Below are 20,213 nucleotides of genomic sequence, written 5' to 3' on the forward strand. Positions count from 1 at the left end.
ATCTTTTTTGTACAGTTCTTCTGTGTATTCTTGCCACCTCTTCTTAATATCTTCTGCTTCTGTTAGGTCCTTACCATTTCTGTCCTTATTGAGCCCATCTTTGCATGAAATGTTCCCTTGGTATCTCTAACTTCCTTGAAGAGATCTCTAGTCTTTCCCATTCTATTGTTTTCCTCTATTTCTTTGCATTGATTGCTGAGGAAAGCTTTCTTATCTCTCCTTGCTATTCTTTGGAACTCTGCATTCAAATGGGTATATCTTTCCTTTTCTCCTTTGCTTTTTGCTTCTCTTCTTTTCACAGCTATTTGTAAGGACTCCTCAGACAGCCATTTTGCTTTTTTGCATTTCTTTATCTTGGGGATGGTCTTGATTCCTGTCTACCATGTCTGCCTATTAATAAAGTAGGTTTCAAGAAACTGATACTACATCAGGCCATCTCTATTAAAATCTGAAAAAGTACCAACAAAATGTTAGAAAGTGTTTGTCTGTGGGTCATATTTTCCTTTTTGACACTTTCAAATTTTTTAACATTGTATATTACTTATGTAATAAAAAAAAAAGTAACTGTACATAGAAACTAAATATCTGTAAATCTCTGGCTCCCAGGGTGGGTCAGTCCAATGCCCCAGTACTGAGAACTGCCTAGGTCTGTTGCTATTTTGATTACACAGAGGAATGGGTGATGATTCTCTCTACTTTATATGTAGGCCAGGGGACAAGAGTAAGTTCCACACAGACAGATCTTGAAGTCCCAGCAGAAGTTTTCCCGGTGGCCAGTGGAGGCAGGGATTGTAAGGGGAATAGAATGTGCAAGGAGTGGGTATAGGATAACATGGGGGCACCATAGTGTCATAATAAAAACATGTAACACTTGGATTCTCAGTTTCCAGAATTCATAGTTGACACTGAAGCCTATCACGTTATTGGGCTCAGGACAGAGTTCACCTCACTGGTTATGGGTAAAATAAAGAGTTTTTAATGTAACTTGCATAGCAAGGGTAGGAAAAAGAGCACATTTCTCTAATGTCTTACCCTAGGGAGTGCTGGGACTGGCCACAGGGTACATTCCAGGGGAGGGATCCAGCTTCCCCAGTTGCTCACCTTTCTTATTTATCAGTGGCTGACTTTATTTTTCTGGGCTCCAAAATCACTGCAGATGGTGATTGCAGCCATGAAATTAAAAGACGCTTACTCCTTGGAAGGAAAGTTATGACCAACCTAGATAGCATATTCAAAAGCAGAGACATTACTTTGCCAACAAAGGTCCGTTTAGTCAAGGTTATGGTTTTTTCAGTGGTCATGTATGGATGTGAGAATTGGACTATAAAGAAAGCTGAGCACCAAAGAACTGATGCTTTTGAACTGTGGTATTGGAGAAGACTCTTGAGAGTCCCTTGGACTGCAAGGAGATCCAACCAGTCCATCCTAAAGGAGATCAGTCCTGGGTGTTCATTGGAAGGACTGATGTTGAAGCTGAAACTCCAATACTTTGGCCACCTGATGCAAAGAGCTGACACATGTGAAAAGACCCTGATGCTGGGAAAGATTGAGGGCAGGAGGAGAAGGGGATGACAGAGGATGAGATAGTTGGATGGCATCACCAACTCAATGGACATGAGTTTGGGTGAACTCCGGCAGTTGGTGATGGACAGGGAGGCCTGGTGTGCTGGTTCATGGGGTTGCAGAGTCGGACACGACTGAGCGACTGAACTGAACTGAACTTATTTATGAAGAGATAGGCAAGTTTATCAGTTGGAGGAAGGGCGTGGTCAGTGGCAGGAAAAGGACCACCTGAGTACGGGCCAGTATGGTGTAGAGGTCTGATGCTTAGGAAAGCCAGTTGCCAGGTGTAGCCCCGCCTCTTGACCTGAGGAAACGCACTGTCATCACACTGGTGCATCTCATCCAGGCAACTCAGTGAGAATTCCCAGGTGAAGCTATTCAGTTTATCCGTAACAGAATCTTAGGGTCACTTCTGGGCTATTCTGGTGTCCATACCAGAGATTCATGACATTTCATGGATTTTAATTTCACTGAGGCTGGACTGGGCTCACCCCTCCTTTAAGGGTAGTGTACAGAAACATCACTAAACCAGCGGCCTGAGGTTAGCTACAAGCCCTGCAGTCACATCTCTGTTAGATGTCTTTTTGTGTATCTGTCAGTACATACACATGCACACTTATAATACGGGGCTGTCATTTTGTGAAAAGTAGCCACAAACTACTTTTTTGTACTAACTGCCAATAAAGGTGACAATAAAGAGTGAGGAATTAACAGTTCTTGGGCAGAAAAGAGAAGTCGTAGATAAATGACAAAGAAGAGAAATATTAGCTCATGTATTTGTTAAAGTATGAATGATAATAAGTACAACATTTAGAAAGAGGTAAGATGATTCATAATACTTTTAATGATCACCCAATTTAAAAACTGCTCATCCGGTTAGAGATAAAATAAATGGAAGATATATTGCGGTTAACTTAACAGTGTTAGTAGGTGTTTGACTATACAGGAACCCACGCACAGCAAAAGTATTCTTAGGCTTTAAACAGTATATGCTGAAAAATAGAAGTTGGTTGGAAGTTTTTAAAATATATTTTTTTATTTGAAGAATGTGAATAATAGGCCTTTGTGAGGAGAGGGCTCCTTAATCACACACCTCTGTAAAAATGTGGTTTCTATGGGAATAATTAACATCATTCATCATTCTTGGTTAGTGTTACTGTAGAGATGTAATACAATATTGTGTGGAGATTATTTTCATGACAAAATATACTATATAATTGCTATTTAAATTACCTTAGTCTTGCATTTATAGAGTCATGGAAGTCACAAATTTTTCAGTTATAGAACGAAATCATCTGACATTCAAGAAAATGGAGTTTCACAACTGAGTTGAGATATTTCTCCTTTGGAGTATCAAATAGCAGTACTTTGGTACTGCTATAGAGCAAACTGGGAGGGCAAAGTCACAGGAGATGATGTTGAGGAGATGGGAGATGGGAAGCTGACCATGAGGTTGAGTTTCAAGCCATGCCTGGGGGTTAGAGACAGAAGGCTCACAACCATAGGAGCAATGAAATCTGATTGGTTCTCCTGACAACAATTTCACTGAATGATCCCTATGGAAATGGAAAGACAGATTGCTGGAGGACAGATGGAAAAGAAACCAGACTGGAAGAGTCAAAGTGACAGCTTAGGAGACTATTTTCATAGTCCTAAAACGATGATAAGGACCCCCAACCCAGTGGTCCTCAACTCTAGTTGAATCATAGAGTCAGCTGGGGAGCTTTGGAAACTACAGATTCCTGTTTTAATGATTGCCCCATTCAAAAACTGCTCATCTTGTTAAAGATAAAATAAATAGATGATAAAATGCTGGTTAACTTAAGAGTGTTAGTAGGTATTTGTACAGGAACACATGCACAACAAATGTACCATTACAGCTTTAAATAGTAGATGCTGAAAATATGTTGAGAATATCTGCAGGTGGTTTCTGGGCATTATATGTTTTTAAGTTCCCCAGGTGATTCTGATGTAAGATGAGAACTGAGAATGCTGCTCTGAACTACACAGTGGCAACTGACATGGATATACTAAAAAAACATTTAGGAGATAGACCTCCATGATGGCTGACAGATGAAAATGAAGAATAGGAAATGTCTCATGGTTAGACATGGACAGCTTGGAGGATTGGGTGGCACTTGTTAAGACAGAAAATATAGAGAACTTCTTGAACACATTTCAAACTTTGAATACATTGCAACATGTAGTCTCTTCAAAACCTAACATGTCCTACAAATCCACAAACTTGGGGTGGCAATTAGCAAAAAGAGCTTATATAATTTGAAAAATAATTCTTTGGTAGTTTCAGGGAAATTATATTCTTTCCAAAAGTTACAAGAAAACCTGACTATAGGTGCCTGTTCTCAAGGGGAATCTAGGTATTGAAATAGCAACATCTCATTATGAAAATTTTGCTCCTACCTGAGATTAGATTTATCATTTCCTTTTTTTTAAGACTGAGATGGAATAGTTCACCAGAGGACACTGTTTCTCAGCAAACTGGTCTATATGGCTATGAAGTTCTTAGATTTCAGTCTTGAAAACTCAAGTCCACCTGCAAATGTCTTATCTGTCATTTCCTTTTGGTCTTATCTGTTTTTCTCTTGCTTGTTCTCTCATTTAATGGTTGTATTTTTCTCTGAGAAGGTGCTTCTCTGTATTTTTCTCTGAGATGTTTCTCCCAGCCAAGATCTCTCCACAAGGAACCCCAGAAGCATTAGGCTTGCATTATCCTCAACACTGGGCTTCCCAAGACTAAGAAACAATCACTGTGACCACCCTCTCAAGTCTCCACTCATAGCCATGTCTGGAGGCAGAGATGGCCGTGCTTCCTGGGGAGGCCCTGGAGGTTTCAGAAAAAAGATTACTCTGGAGATCAAACCTAAAATCAACCCCAACTTGTTGCACCATTCACGGCAGGTCATCCCTCTTGTTTCTTACCCCACGACCCTGTCCCTTTCTTCTTTTTCATTGTTTTGGTAAATAAATGAATGTATATTTGGATCCCACACCTATGATCCCTATAAAACCCATGCCAACCTTCTTTCTTTCTTTTGAAAAATAAACTGAGCAACTATTCGAATTTAATAGCAGGAAATGGTAAAAAAAAAAAAAAAAAGTGGGCTTAAAACTCAATATTCAGAAAACTAAGATCATGGCATCTGGTCCCATCACTTCATGGCAAATAGATGGGGAAACAATGGAAACAGTGACAGACTTTATTTTCTTGGGCTCCAAATCTTCAGCCATAAAATTAAAAGACACTTGCTCCTTGGAAGAAAAGCTATGACCAACCTAGACAGTATATTAAAAAGCAGAGACATTACTTTGCCAACAAAGGTCATCTAGTCAAGGCTCTGGTTTTTCCCATAGTCATGTATGGATGTGAGAGTTGGACTATAAAGAAAACTAAGCACAGAAGAATTGATGCTTTTGAACTGTGGTGTTGGAGAAGACTCTTGAGAGTCCCTTGGACTGCATGGAGATCCAACCAGTCCATCCTAAAGGAGATCAGTCCTGAATATTCTTTGGAAGGACTGATGCTGAAGCTGAAGATCCAATACTTTGGCTACCTGATGTGAAGAATTGACTCATTTGGTGCTGGGAAAGATTGAAGGCAGGAGGAGAAAGGGACGACAGAGGATGAGATGGTTGGATGGCATCACCGACTCAATGGACATAAGTTTGTGCAAGCTCTGGGAGCTGGTGATGGACAGGGAAGCCTGGCCTGCTGCAATCCATGGGGTTGCAAAGAATCAGACATGACTGAGTGACTGAACTGAACTGAACTGAATAGCAGGAAAAGGGAAAGCTCTCAACTCCAGATCCAGAGAAAAGGGCTTGGGTCCTGTGAAAAGTAATGCTTAATGAGTTAATTTCCAAAAGCCCAAAACAGAGCTCTAAAAATATTCATTTATTTGAAATAGTGGCTAAGGTTTTCATAATCTAGCCTGAGGAAGTCATATAAAATTGCTGATAAAGCTTTTTGCAAAGAAATTTTGCAGAGCTATTTATAAAATAGAAAATTGTAAACAAATTAAATGCCCAACACTGAAAGAACAGTTAAATAACATATGTTACATTTCCTCAAAGAATATAATGTACATTAAAATACTTTTAGTAATAAATTTGTAATAACAATGAAAAATCTTCCAAGTAAATGAAAAGCAATATAGAAAATTATATAGCTACATAAATTCCAGCTATATAAAAAATTAAAGACTTACATAGAAAAATGAACATAAATAACTGTTGATTTTGGTGATGACTGGAAGTATGATCCTCCTTCTCTCCCAACTTTATACTTTTCTTATTTTCCATATTTTTAGTAAGCATAACCGATGTTCATCTCTCAATCATCTCGATTGACCTGTCAGCAGAATTTGACATAGTTAATTGCTCCCTCCTCCCAAAAAACACTTTCCAAACTTGCCTTCTAAAACACCATACTCTCCTGGTTTATCACCCACCCTTTGGTCTATCTTTCCTTGTCTCCTTTCCTCGTTCCTCATCTTTGACCTGATCTTTTAGTGTTGGGTGTCTCAGAAGTTGGTCCACAGAACTTTACTCTTCTCTGTCCACACTGACTTCCTAATGACTTCACACAGAGGCATAACTGTATATATTATCCATGTGCCAACAACTCTCCCATTTATATCTCCACATTAGACCTTGCTCCTGACCTCTAAATAAGAATATGCAACTCTACTATACATCACTGCAAAAAGATATCTCAAACAATTCATGTCCAAACTAAATCTTGATCTTCACTCCCCAAATCTATTCCATTTGGATTCTTTCCCATCTGTATCAATCAGGATTTGGTCTGGAAATCAGAGTTACTCTAATTATTATATGAATCAAGGGACTGAAGGGGCTTTCCCTGTGGCTTAGCAGTAAAGAATCTGCCTGCCAAACAGGAGATGCAGGAGATGCTGGTTTGATCCCTGGGTTGGGAAGATGCCTTGGAGGAGGAAATGGCAACCCACTCCAGCATTCTTGCCTGGAAAATCCCATGGACAGAGGATCTCTGTGGACTACAAGCCATGGGGTCGCAAAAGAGTCAGACACAAGTGAGTGACTAAACAACAACAGGGGACTGAGTAGATAAACTGGCGCTTTCCTAAGTGTGAGCAGAGTTTGAAAAGGAAAGATCAAGAAGACTGAAGCCAGAAGATCCAAGAAACATCCCCAACATTTGTGGTTCTTAAATGTTCTTTGGGGAACTGCAGCTTTTCTCAAGATCTGCGGCAAAGCTCTCAATTGCCTCAACTGCAGCAGCAAAGCAGGCTCTTTCAGAATTCTGAGAAGCTGTAAGCCTTGCGGTTGCTCATAAACCTGCCTTCTATGGCTGCTGACAGTAACGGCCTCGCTTCACTTTTCCTTTAAAATTTCTCATTGAAAAACTCTAACCTGGAACCCCATGGGGAAGGAGAATCTAGAAAATGTGGTTCCTAGATTCTTCTCTTCCATGGAGAGGAGTCCGCTAGAAGTAGACAGACAGGTGAAAACACACAATCGCAGCACGTTGAGAGTAAGGCTTGTGTTACTCCCTGTGGCACTAGCAACCTGCCCCAGACGTGCGGTATCTTTGTGCCCCCTGTTGACCTGGGGGTGGAGGACGGCAAGTGAGCAAATTAAAATTTCGTAGCACTCTCTTACCACAGGGCACTGACTTTCTTCACTAGGCTTTTTCCTGGTTGTTGTAAGTTGTTGACTGAATCCCAGAGTTCTGTGCAAGTTGATCCTGACAGTTTTCTCTAGTGCATTAGCTGCTAGAATGATGGAGCACTGGAGTTCCCCACTCGGTCATTTTCAACAACGTCACCCCTAGCTTTTTTAAGTTCTTAAGATAGATTCTTAGATCATTTGTCTTCACATTTTTTTCTTTTCTATTATAGGCATTTAGGAACTATAAGTATTTGTAAAAAGTGCTTTAATCTTATCTCACAAGTTCTGATAGATATTATTTTCATTTCTATCTCATTATGATTAATCTTTAATTTCTATTATGATTTCTTTCTCAACAATTTTAACAAATTGTTATTTAGAACTTTAATTTTCAAAAGTACTAGACTTGTCTTTGTATTTCCTAGCTTAATATCTTATTTTAGACTTTTTGATATTAAATGAAACCTGACATATGGTGTAATGCACAATATTTTTATAATGTGCCATGTGCCTTTAAAAACAGTGTTCTACAGATTTGAGAAGTATTATTAATTATTTACATCAGGTCAAGGTTGTTTCCTGTGCGATTCAAATTTCCTCTATCCTTGGTGATTTTTTAAATCTACTTGATATATAAATAATTAAAATAAGTTGCTAAAATCTGCAGTTATGGTGGGGAATTTGTCTGTCTCTCCCTGTAGTTTTATTAAATTTTTACCTTATTTATTTTAACAGGTTTAGAATTGATACATCTTACTGGTGAATTGAACTTTTTCAACCATTATTCAGTGACTCTCATTGTTTCTAGTAATGTTTTTAAGGATTTTATCTTATATTGGTTTAGCTATAGCTTCTTTCTTTTAGTTAGCATTTGTCTATATCATTTTTTATTTTAACAGTGTGTGGTTTTTATGTTTTAGATGCTTCCTTCTTCTGCCCTCCTGAGAACAAGTACTCCTATGTCTAGTCCTGTGTCCAGTTTGACCTTCTGCTCCCAAGGGGTGGGAGGGACACCTCAGGGTAAGAGGAACAAGGAAATCAGAGGATATGGGAAGAAGCTCTGATCTTTCATCTGGCATCAAAGTGAATTAAATTGCCAGGCCTTCTTCCTAGTGTTGGCCTTGGAGTCAGATAAATTATCCCTATGAGTTCTTTGTGTTTGAAACTCTAGGTGTACCTGATCCACAGGGGTTGTGTTCATGATAAACATTCCATTTGGTTTGTCCATTGAAAACAACAGTCATTATCTCTGTGAAACCATTTCCTCTTCCAAAAGCTGTGACTTTGTCTGAAAACAGTATAAGATATTTAAAACTGGGACTTTCTCAGGTTTGCTGTACCTGAGACTGACATGCTTCATTAATTATATAAAGCTCCTAGGCACTATCTTTTTGAATAATGCCTCTTTTCCATTTTCTTTATCATCTCCTGGAACTCCAATGAGATTTTTATTAGACATTCTCATTCTATTCACTGTATCTCTTAAATTTGATTTCCTTCTTTGTCTCTATCTATTGCCTTCACTGTGATTTCTTCAGATCTCTATTTAAGCTTACTGATTCTCTTTTCATCTGTTTCCAAACTTCTACTTATCATGCTTATTAAGATACTAATTTTAATTCTTACAAAACTTTTTGTCATGTCTAAAAGTTTTATTTTGTTCTTCTTTTAATATACCTGGTCAATTAGAGAGTCACTTTTTTAATATCATCAAATTTATAATCCCCTGCTTTATTTCTTTTAATATATTTTTCGGTGCTACATAATATTGTTTTTCTGATGCTTTCAGTATATGAATCTCTGAACACTTGGTTTCTGTTGTTTACACAGTTGTTCACGTTTGCACAGTGGAGCTTTTCAAAGGTCATAGTGCACTCATGAGAGATGAAAGGAAAAAAGGCAAAGTCTTAGTATTATTAAGAAAATAGTTTTGACCTGATAGATCGAGGGTCTCAGGAACACTTAGGCATCCTCAGATCACTTGAAAATCACCTCCCCATGGCATCCATTAATTTAAATGAATTCCTTCTCTCCTATGCATGGAGAATACCCTTGGGAATTGCCTTGGGCACTTTTAGGAAGGTGTCAACACTGGGAACATTGAGAAAATGAAAGCACCAGTCATTTTCTCTGGAACTTGGTCGAGAAAGACTGCAAGTTATTGAAACTTGTATCTAATGTAACTGAATAATTTTTTGCTTCTTAATCATTGTGTTCTTTCCACTTCCTCTTCAGAGTTTCTAGCACTCCTCCACTTAGAAGTTTTTACTGCTACAATGAAGGTTTATTAAAGGAACATGAAAACAAAATAGTCTACTTCTTGACTTTGAGTTTCAAATGATTTGGGAAAAAAAAATGAAATGCCTGGTTATGTGGATCTAACAATGGGAAAGGATGAGAAGAGCACGTGTAGGAGACAGGAGCTTCAACATCAGGGCCTTGCTGGGAAGCAGACCCTGAGCCCTGAGCCACCAAAGGACAAATGTTGAGGAGGATATGGGAGGGGAGATAACAAGTTGGAGAAAGTTGAGAGCAAGAAGATACGTAACTCACTCTACCCACTTTCTCAAGAGACAGTCCAGGGAATGAGTGAGGCACTGGGTTCCTCCTCCCTTGCAGCACTGACAGTGAGAAGAAATGGGTATGTGGGTACCCAGGCAGAGAGCCTGAAACAACTTTATATGGTCTCTGCACCTGAATTCTGTTGTGGGGACAGAGAACGCATTCTGAGGAACCCAGAGCAGAGAGAGTCTGTGTCTTAAAGAGGTCCTGCAGTTGGAAAAAAGGGACGGACCACTTTAATCTACGGACAACGAAATGCAAGATGGGGTTGGGGACATCATTTCAGTAGATGTCAGTGAGGATAAGGAATGATGCCGAGGACCAGACACAACACACATACATGACTTGATACTGAATAAGCTTTCTAGAACTTTAAAAGGACTACAGAGACAAGAGAAGGGTAAACACTTAATTGACTGCAATTAAATTTTGACATCCAGCAGAGTAAGAGTTCAGAGATGAAATTAATTTCAGTTTCAGAAGATGAAGAATGTTATCTTTCTTGTACAACTACAATCAGAAGTGTAACGAATGCTCAAATTCCAGAATCCCTTAGCTGGGTGACAGCTGGGAGGAGATGAAGAGGCGATAGAGGGTAGGGATCTGGGTACCCCTGCCTCGCAGTTTGCTTTCTATGGGAACTGCATCACAAATGAGGCTCATCATGGCTCCAGGAATGCTTACTGCCTGGTTCTGCTCAGCAAGGCTCTCAGTCAGAAAATATAATTGATGTACACAGAACTCTTGCCAGCTCATAGAGAAAGGGCCTCTAATTCAGAGAAAAAGGAGTTGGGCCTCTGCCAGTCATATACGTTTTATGCTTCATACGGGCATCAGTCAGACCCTGATTTCAGGCTGACAAACCAGGAAAAATAAAACTGTCAGAATGCAGGCAGGCTCTTGACGGGGACTGTTAGCTTGGTAATGGAAGGGAATGTTATTGCTCTAGGCATTTGCATAATATCTATTGATCAAGCCTCCTCAACGCTACTATTCTTCCTGTGAGGTCTGGCAGTGCGGTGGATGGTTTAGGCTCACATCACAGCCTCTGCACACTCAGGGTGGACCACAGTACCCGATATAGCTCAAGAATGGGGCAGAGAGTCCCCAGTGTCCAAACCAGAGGCAGCCTCCATCAGTATGAGACAGGAAGTCGACATGGTCGGGTTTTATTCATAGCTCTGCTGACCACCTAGTTGTGTGACCTTGGGCAAGCTGCCAGTCCATTCTGTTCCTCTCTGCATTCCACACTGCCTGGAATCCCTCCATTAGAGATCCCTCCTGGGCCAAGGTTTGACGCCCCTATTAAAATGAAAATGCTATTGAAAGAATTAAATGCCTTTAACCATTCAGTTCAGTTCAGTTCAGTTCAGTCGTTCAGTGATGTCCGTCTCTCTGATACCCATGGCCTGCAGCACACCAGGCTTCCCTGTCCATCACACCAGGCTTCCCTGTCCATCACCCACTCCCAGAGCTTGCTCAAACTCATGTCCATTGAGTCGGTGATGCCATCTAACCATCTCATCCTTTGTCATCCCCTTCTCCTCCTGCCTTCAATCTTTCCCAGCATCAGGATCTTTTCAAATGAGTCAGTTCTTTGCATCAGGTGGCCAAAGTATTGGATCTTCAGCTTCAGCATCAGTCCTTCCAAAGAATATTCAGGACTGATTTCCTTTAGGATGGACTGGATCTCCTTGCAGTCCAAGGGACTCTCCAGAATCTTGTCCAGCACCCCAGTTCAAAAGCAGCAATTCCTCGGCACTCACTTTTCTTTATGGTCCAACTCTCACATCCATACATGAGTATTGGAAAACCATAGCTTTGACTAGACAGACTTTTGTCAGCAAAGTTATGTCTCTGCTTTTTGATATGCTGTCTAGGATGGCCATAGCTTTTCTTCCAAGGAGTAAGCGTCTTTTAATTTTATGGCTGCAGTGACCATCTGCAGTGATTTTGCAGCTCAGGAAAACAAAGTTTCAGTTTCTTTAGCCACTTTAGCCATTAGCTCCCAAGAATTAGTTTGTCAGATTCATTTGTTTACAGCTGAGAGCTTTAAGTTTTGGTGGACTGACATGAGGCAGGAGCAGGTAGGAGAAGGCTAAGTGGAGTGTTGGGAATCTCTGCCTGGGAGTCAGGTGGGTGACATAGGGAAGGATCCTGGTGAGTCATTATAGGCTCAGAGATGCAAGTGCATCCATCTCCTCACAGTGCCCAAATCCCTGACTAGGAGACTGAGGATCTGGAGTAATCCCCTCCTCCTAAGCAAGCTACTTGGAAGCTCCAAGGTTAATACTGAGAAAAGACCCTGAGCCCAGCCTTATACAAGCCTGAGGCCTAATGCTCCTCCCAGGTGGCAATCCTTAAGAGAAGGTGTAACAGGCACACACTGAAGTCAAGCATGTGACCCTGAATCTCCTCTTCTTCCAGATAAATAATACCCTATTCCCTCTCTGCAATCTGTACAACCCCAGCAAAACTGAGCCCCCTTGAAGCCACTCTTAGCTTGATGTTTCTGAAGAAATCTCCAACTTCGGTCTAAAAGAAACCTCTCAGAGGCAATGGTATTTATCTTTGGGTAAATCACATGAAACATGGCAAAGTATCTTAAATTTCCTCTGGGTCCATTCATTTACCTCCAAAGTCTCCAACAGCTGCTCAGAATCGCTTCTTTCTCTGCCTCCTAGGTGCTGTGCTGTCTTCTCCAAGATTTCTTCCTAAACATTCCAAGGAAAAGGGGAAGAGGGTAGAAAGGGGAAAGAGGAGGAAGGAAGGAAAATTCACATTATTGAGAGCCTACTAGTTCCAAACACTTTGACATTTAATCTTGACAAAGTAAGTATACTTACTTCAATTTTGTAAGATGTCTAAGTAAGTTGCCCAAGGTCACAGAGCAATTAAGTGGCAAACGATGGATTCAGATAATGCCTGTGTCAAAGGCCAGGCCCAATTATACTCAAAATAATTCCTATCCTCCTGAGAACCTGAGAGCCAAGCCCCAGGGATCCCAGGGTGGGCACTGAACAGGGCAGAAAGTGAGGAGGATATCAGCTGCTCATCACAGTTTCAGTTGACTTCAGTCGCTCAGTCATGTCCGACTCTTTGTTACCCCATGAACTACAGCACGCCAGGCCTCCTGTCCATCACCAACTCCCAGAGTCCACCCAAACCCATGTCCATTGAGTTGGTGATGCCATCCAATCATCTCATCCTCTGTCATCCCTTTCTCCTCCTGCCCTCAATCTTTCCCGCATCAGGGTCTTTTCAAATGAGTCAGCTCTTCGCATCAGGTGGCCAAAGTATTGGAGTTTCAGCTTCAACATCAGTCCTTCCAATGAATACCCAGGACTGATCTCCTTTAGGATGGACTAGATGGATCTCCTTGCAGTCTAAGGGACTCTCAAGAGTCTTCTCAAACATCACAGTTCAAAAGCATCAATTCTTCAGTGCTCAGCTTTCTTCACAGCCCAACTCTCACATCCATACATGACCACTGAAAAAACCATAGCCTTGACTAGATGGACCTTGATGTTGACAAAGTAATGTCTCTGCTTTTGAATATGCTGTCTAGATTGGTCATAACTTTCCTTCCAAGGAGTAAGTGTCTTTTAATTTCATGGCTGCAATCACCATCTGCAGTGATTTTGGAGCCCCCCAAAATAAAGTCAGGCACTGTTTCCACTGTTTCCCCATCTATTTCCCATTTAGTGATGGGACCAGATGCTATGATCTTCGTTTTCTGAATATTGAGCTTTAAGCCAACTTTTTCACTCTGCTCTTTCACTTTCATCAAGAGGCTCTTTAGTTCCTCTTCACTTTCTGCCATAAGGGTGGTGTCATCTGCATATCTGACATTATTGATATTTCTCCCAGAATATCAAAACTGGAGAAGGGAATGGCAAACCACTTCAGTATTCTTGCCTTGAGAACCCCATGAACAGTATGAAAAGCCATCACAGTTTGGCCATGATTATAACAAGTACTCCAATTAAAGTTCAATTTTATTACTTTAGATTTCTTTTATATTTCAAATCTGATGAGAAGTTCACATTCTAAAAATGAATATCTGTTGAATATTTAAAATTCAGGTGTTCAGTTAAATCTTTTAAGAAGACTCTTCCTGTGTTTGGCCTTCCTCTTGTGTCTATCTAATTTTAGTATCCAGAATTTTCCTAGGTATTTGAGAGAGTCGGGGATAGAGAAGCCTAAGTTATGAGTCTTATCCAGGAGTCTCTCATAGTCTGGGGGGAAAGCCTAGTAAATTAAATGACATAAACTTATTAAATGGTGAGTGACAGTATGTGCTTCATAGTTCCACACCTTCACAGGTGCTGCTCTTCCTACCTGAGTGCCCTTCTCTCGCTTGGGCCTGTCTAGCAAAGCCTGGCTCATTCTTCAACGTTCAAAACTCAAGGGATACCTCTGTGAAGAATGCCTTGTCCTCCTGGTTCCTACTTTACCAGATTTGATCAATTACCACATCTTTTATACAGATACCATGCAATACTGTCTGATATTTTACATGTCTCCCTTTGACACTGGAATGTGAGGAAGTTGAGGACAGAAATAGTGTTTTCTTTCTTGAATTCCCAGCATATGGCATGGTATCTGAAGCCTAGTAAACAGAAACAGCAATTATAGACTGATGATCATTTAAATAAGTGCTAAATGAAGTTATACAAATTGAGGACCTCCAGGGAAACATGGTGGGAACATGATGGATGGGGGTTGAGTTTGCACTGTGTCTTAGATGATGAGTAATATTTGGAGTTGTTGATGCTGCAAATAGTGTAGGAGAAAGTTATCAGCTAGAAGGATAAGAGAGAATAAAAGAATATCTTCCCAGATGTTTCAGAGTAGTTCTGCTTTCACGTATCCCACCCTATTGTTACATGTTGTCAGCTTCAGAATGAGGAATATTGTTCCACAGAGAAGAATGGGTGTTATTGTAAACCACATACGAGTTGAATGTTCATCATGAACAGAAGACCTGAGGAGCAGAACTGCCCAACAGGACTCCTAGAGTTTTAAACACAAAGACATAGGATGACCTTATATGGGGCCCAATCCAACACCAAGAAGAAGGTCCAGCCATCTTGAAGCCCCTAAAGTCTCTTTGACTGTTGTCAACAAACATTTGCAGAAACCTTCCCAGCTCCTAGAGGATCACCCAGCATCAGGACCCTTTCTCATCTCCTCTTTTCTACCTGACCTCCTGAGATCTACTCTCCTCTTTGCAGCAGATGGTTGACTCATCAAAAGGCCAGCTACATCAAAACTTGCTCTCAGACAGAGGGTTTTCAGGGCAGCGAAGGATGCTACAATGATAGATACATGTTATTATACTTTTGTCCACCCTCCGGGATGTACAGCACCAGGAATGAACCCTAATGTAAACTACAAACTTTGGATGATTATAATGTATCACCGTAGTTCATACATGCGTGAATTCTTGCTCAGTAGCTTTAGTCGTGTCTGACTCTTGGCAACCCTATGGACTGTAGCATGCCAGGCTCCTTTGTCCATGGGAATTCTCCAGGAATACTGAAGTGGGTTGTCATGCTCTCCTTCAGGGTACCTTCCCAAACCAGTGATCAAACCAATGTCTCATGGATTCTTTACCCAGTGAGCCACTGGGAAATCTCACAGTAGTTCATCTCTCATAACAAATGCAACCCTCCTGTGCAGGGTGGGTAGTGAGGAAGGCTGTGGGGGCAGGGAGTATACGAGAGCTCTGTACTTTTCCTTGATTTTTCTGTAACCCTAAAACTGCCCTAAAAAATAAAGTCCTCATAAAATAAGGTAAAAATTTGCTTTCAAGAAAGAATAATAATAATGCACACCTTATATACAGGTAGACATGTTATTATATACTCAATGACTGTATATTCTCTTTGATGGTAACAGTGGCTGCTTCTGAGGAGGCGACTAAGTGACCAGGAGTCAAAAATAGGAGAAATTGTGTTTTTATTTTTAGATTTTATTATTTTTATTGAAATATGAAATCAAATCCCATAAAGTATTTGTAAGCATCTGTTGATGTGTTTCCACAAACTGAACACACCCGAGTAACCAGCACCCAAATCAAGAAACTCAGCATTATTAGCAGCCTGCTAAGCCGCCTCCCTCGTTTCCCATCACCACCTCCACTCAGGGTGAGTCCCTGAGGCAAAGGTGAGATTTCACCTGATTCTGTACCTAATCTAGATGGAATCTAGATGTGTGCTTTTCTGTCTGGCTTCTTTTGCTTAGCATTTGTTCAAGAGATTCATCATCATTGTAGCCTGTAGTTACAGACCATTCACGCTATTGAATGGCATTTCATTGTATAAATATACCACAATCGATTTCTCTGTTTTACTGGTGATGGGCATTTAGGCAATTTCCAGTTTAGAGCTATTATGACTATTACTGCCTTGAACATTTCAGACACATTGTTTTGTGAGACAGTTATTTTTAATTATTTGTACTACTTGAATTTTGTATTATATGCTCGCATTACTTATAAAGAACACAGAAACCATATTTAAAAGCACCTTCTAGGGCATTTTAATTTGGATCAGAGATTTCTCTCCTTCCCTGCCGATAAGTAAGCAGAAAAATTAATAACAATAGCTAATATTTAATGGGACTTTCCTGATAGCTCAGTTGGTAAAGAATCTGCCTGGAGTGCAGGAGACCCTGGTTCGATTCCTGGGTCAGGAATATCTACAGGAGAAGGGGTAGGCTACCCACTCCAGTATTCTTGGGCTTCCCTTGTGGCTCAGCTGGTTAAAAATCTACCTTCAATGTGGGAGACCTGGGTTCAATCCCTGGGTTGATCCCCTGGAGAAGGGAAAGGCTACCCACTCCAGTATTATGGCCTGACGCTTACTGAATCTGTTTGCAAAACAAACAGAAAACCTTTTCATGCTCTCATTTATTCCTCCACATTACTTGAGCTATACTCTTGTTACTCTCATGTTTGACTTCCGGAAACTGAAACTGGGGAGTTTAAATAATTTGCCCAGAGTCATAGTAACCAAATGGAGTTCAAACACAGGTCCCTGACTCTAAAGCTTGTGCTTTGACCTCTGATGCACAGTTTCCATTAGACAGGGCTGGGCATCCAGGGAGCCAGTCAGAATGGAGAAGGAGGAGCTCAAATACAGCAGATCCAAATGCCTGCTCAGCCTAGCCCTACAGCATGGTTTGCTCTTTGCCCCCTTTACGTCCTAATGAATCAAATCATTTTGAACATGAAAGAGAGTGAGATTGGATTTTTGCTAAGATGAAAGAAAGGAATCTGGCCCCACCTGGTATCTTCAAAGCTCTCCAGTGTAAGCTAGCAGAAAGTACTTCAGTGCAATGAAGTGGCAATTTAATAATTCCCCAAGAATACAAAAAGATTTGGCAAAGTCACAAACAATCTGGATCCACCAGCACTTGGGCATAATGGAAAGAGCAGGTGTCTTAAGCTCTAGAGCAGAAGTCAGCCAGCTTTTTCTATTAAGAGCCAGATAATAAACATTTTAGGTTTTGAAGGCCATCCTGTCCCTGTCACAACCACCCAACTCTGCCGTTGTGGCACGAAAGCAGGCACGGAAAGTATGTAACTGAATGGGAGTGGTTGTGTTCCAACAGACTTTATCAGTGGATGCTCAAATTTGAATTTCACATTATTTTCATGTGCCACAAAAATATTTTTCTTCTCTTGATTTTTTCAAAAGTTAAAACATGTTTTTAAATATTCTTAGTCTGAGATAGGTCTCTTTATTTTTATTAGAGAATCCTTGTATGAAATTACTGAGTAGAGAAAAATGTTTTCAAAATTCTTGAACATAAAAAAGATTCTTAGTTTGACAACTGTACAAAATTAAGTAGTGGGGTCTGGAGATCTGGGCTGAATCCTGGCTCAATCATTTATTATTTACATGGCTTTAGAAACATTACTTGAATTCTCCCAGCTTCCTTTCTCTCTTGGAGAAATGAGCAGAGGAGGCTCCATGCACGCAGGTCCTCTTTTGTGACTGGCACTAAGTCTGTGCTTGACTGAAGTTAACCCTCATAATGACCACAAGGAGCAGAAAGTATACTACTGCCTCTTTTTGAACAGGTATAGTGTTGGGAAGAGATTATGTACGTAATTTCGCCTGGCTTGGCTTCCTTGTTTATTGAGGTCAATCCTTATTATACGCAGAACTTTCTATATTGGTTCAAGGACAGTTTTCGTGCTTCTTCTAAGATTCTGTGGTTTTTTTTTTAGTATCTTTTGTTGTACTGCACATTAGAGTGAATCGTTTCATCTAATTATTCTATTCAGTTAGGAGCATATAAAAGTCCAATTTATACTCCAAATATCACTGAAGCAAAGTTGAATGCACATTCTGAATGAATGGTCACTATTTCTATTTATGTGCACAGAGTCTGGTTCAGATACATTCATATAAAACACTGCATTAAATAAGAGAATGTCTGCGAATAGCCTAGCACAATGCCTGGCACAAGGGTAGTCTGACGATAGTTGTCCCCATCCTGCTTAAAGACAAGGATCAGACTCAGAGAACTTTTTCTTGGAAAAATTGTCACCTGGAAAGATGAAGCCAAGATGACACTTTACTTCCATACTCACCGTGTACTCTTCCCAGCCCCAGGCCTGGAAACAACCATCTTCAAGGAGCCACGGAGACCAGGATATATTTGAGTGAAAGGGCTATAGGAACTGCACACCAGTTTATTTTCTCAGTCTAAGCCTCAATATCCTTTTATATTTCAGTGATTCTCAAATGGAAGCAGTTTAGGGGCATTTGGAAATGGTGGGGCATTTGGAGTCATCTGAGAGTCCAGGGATGTGAAATTTCCTATAATGCACAGAGCAGACTAGACTGATAAAGAATAGCCCCACAAACAGCATCCCTGCTAACAAATAGCTATCCAATCCCTGAATCAGTCATCACAGCTTGTCTTTCTTGAGTTCTGTTTCCTCGAGTATTGGCTTGGTTGTCAGGCACTCAGTTAACTTAACCACCACCCTTTCCTTAGTAGGTGCCAAATGTATTGAATTAACTACCATGCCTTATAGTCGATAAAACAGCCAGCCTTGATTGTTGATCTGATTTAAACAGAGCCTCAACCTCTTACTTATCAGTTCTTTTCAGAAAACTATCTTCCAGAAAATTGGTTATGAACTCAGAACTTACGGTGAAATCCCATTCATTTCTAGTCTATGCAAGTGCTCCATCTAGTCATTCAGCCCTGTCTGTTGTACCAACACCAATTAGAGGTACCCAGGGCTTACACCATGCATTTTACCAAGCACTTTACAAGCTATTTAACCTTCACAATATCCGTATAAATCATGTACTCTTATTATCATTTTTTACAAGGAATCTGATACTCAGCATGGTTAGTAACATACCCAAGATGGTGCAGCTATTATGTGGCAGAACCAACATTCTAAACCCCTGCAGTCAGGCCCCAGGACCCATGCTGAATGCACTGCCTGTAACACATAAGACATACCCAATAATGTAGAAAATACAAAATAAAATACAAGAGCCATGGAAAATGTTAAACTACAGGGACAACAAAATCAAAAACAAATTTAAGTTTTGAGGTAATACAAAGTTATTGTGGCTGACTATATTTCACTCTGTGTTTCTTAGCAGCCAAAACTAAGGGCAAAACTACTCAGATATGATTCCTTCCAGCCTTGAGGGAAATGCATCTCAAGAAGTGTCTGGATCATGAACATTGATCCTGTGGAGCCTTGTATGCAGGACTTTGATAAGACTTCAGTAAAACATTCCCTACAACGTTCTTGTGTGCGTGTGTGCATGCACAGTTGCTTCAGTCGTGTCTGACTCTTCGCAACCCTATGGACTGTAACCTGCCAGGTTACAGGTAACCTGTAACCAGAAAGGCTCCTCTGTCCATGAGATTCTCCAGGCCAAAATACTGAGTGAGTTGTCATGCCCTCCTTCAAGGGATCTTCCTGACCCAGGGATCAAACCCACATCTCCTGAGTTCCCTGAATTGCAAGCAGATTCTTTATTGCTGAGCCACTGGGGAAGCCCAAAAACATCCTTACAGTAAGTGATTCTCATAGACCTTCAATAGGAGACAAGAGCATGAAGACTGTTCCAGGACAGAGGGAATGAAAAGTGTCCATTGAATTGAAAAGGCATCTTAAGACCAAAAAACAAGGCAGGTAGCTTCATATACTCAATGAGTCAGTTTATCACAGGGTCACTTACTTACAGGATTGGGTTAGGTTGGGGGCAGACAATGATCTGGAAGCATTCACCGCTGCACCCCACACTGGCAAGGGGCCACTGGGACAATTTTACAGTTAACCTAGGGTATGGGAGTAGGTACTAGGAAACAGGATGTATGCTCCTAACTTAAGATTTATGAATGGGTAACTTATCTCATGGGGGTCA

The 20,213-nt window shown here is 40.6% G+C and overlaps 1 protein-coding gene and 1 non-coding gene across 3 annotated transcripts in view; both read left to right on the forward strand.

The window, feature by feature from the left end:
• Nucleotides 1-20,213, forward strand: part of NPSR1 (neuropeptide S receptor 1) — a 152,580-nt gene that overhangs the window by 75,464 nt on the left and 56,903 nt on the right. The gene's annotated exons all lie outside the window — the stretch shown is intronic.
• TRNAS-GGA (transfer RNA serine (anticodon GGA)) lies at nucleotides 16,426-16,498 on the forward strand. The gene has a single exon. It is a non-coding gene; the product is annotated as a tRNA-Ser (tRNA).

The sequence above is a fragment of the Bos mutus genome, chromosome 4 (assembly GCF_027580195.1).
Source record: "Bos mutus isolate GX-2022 chromosome 4, NWIPB_WYAK_1.1, whole genome shotgun sequence".
NCBI classification, from domain to species: domain Eukaryota; kingdom Metazoa; phylum Chordata; class Mammalia; order Artiodactyla; family Bovidae; genus Bos; species Bos mutus.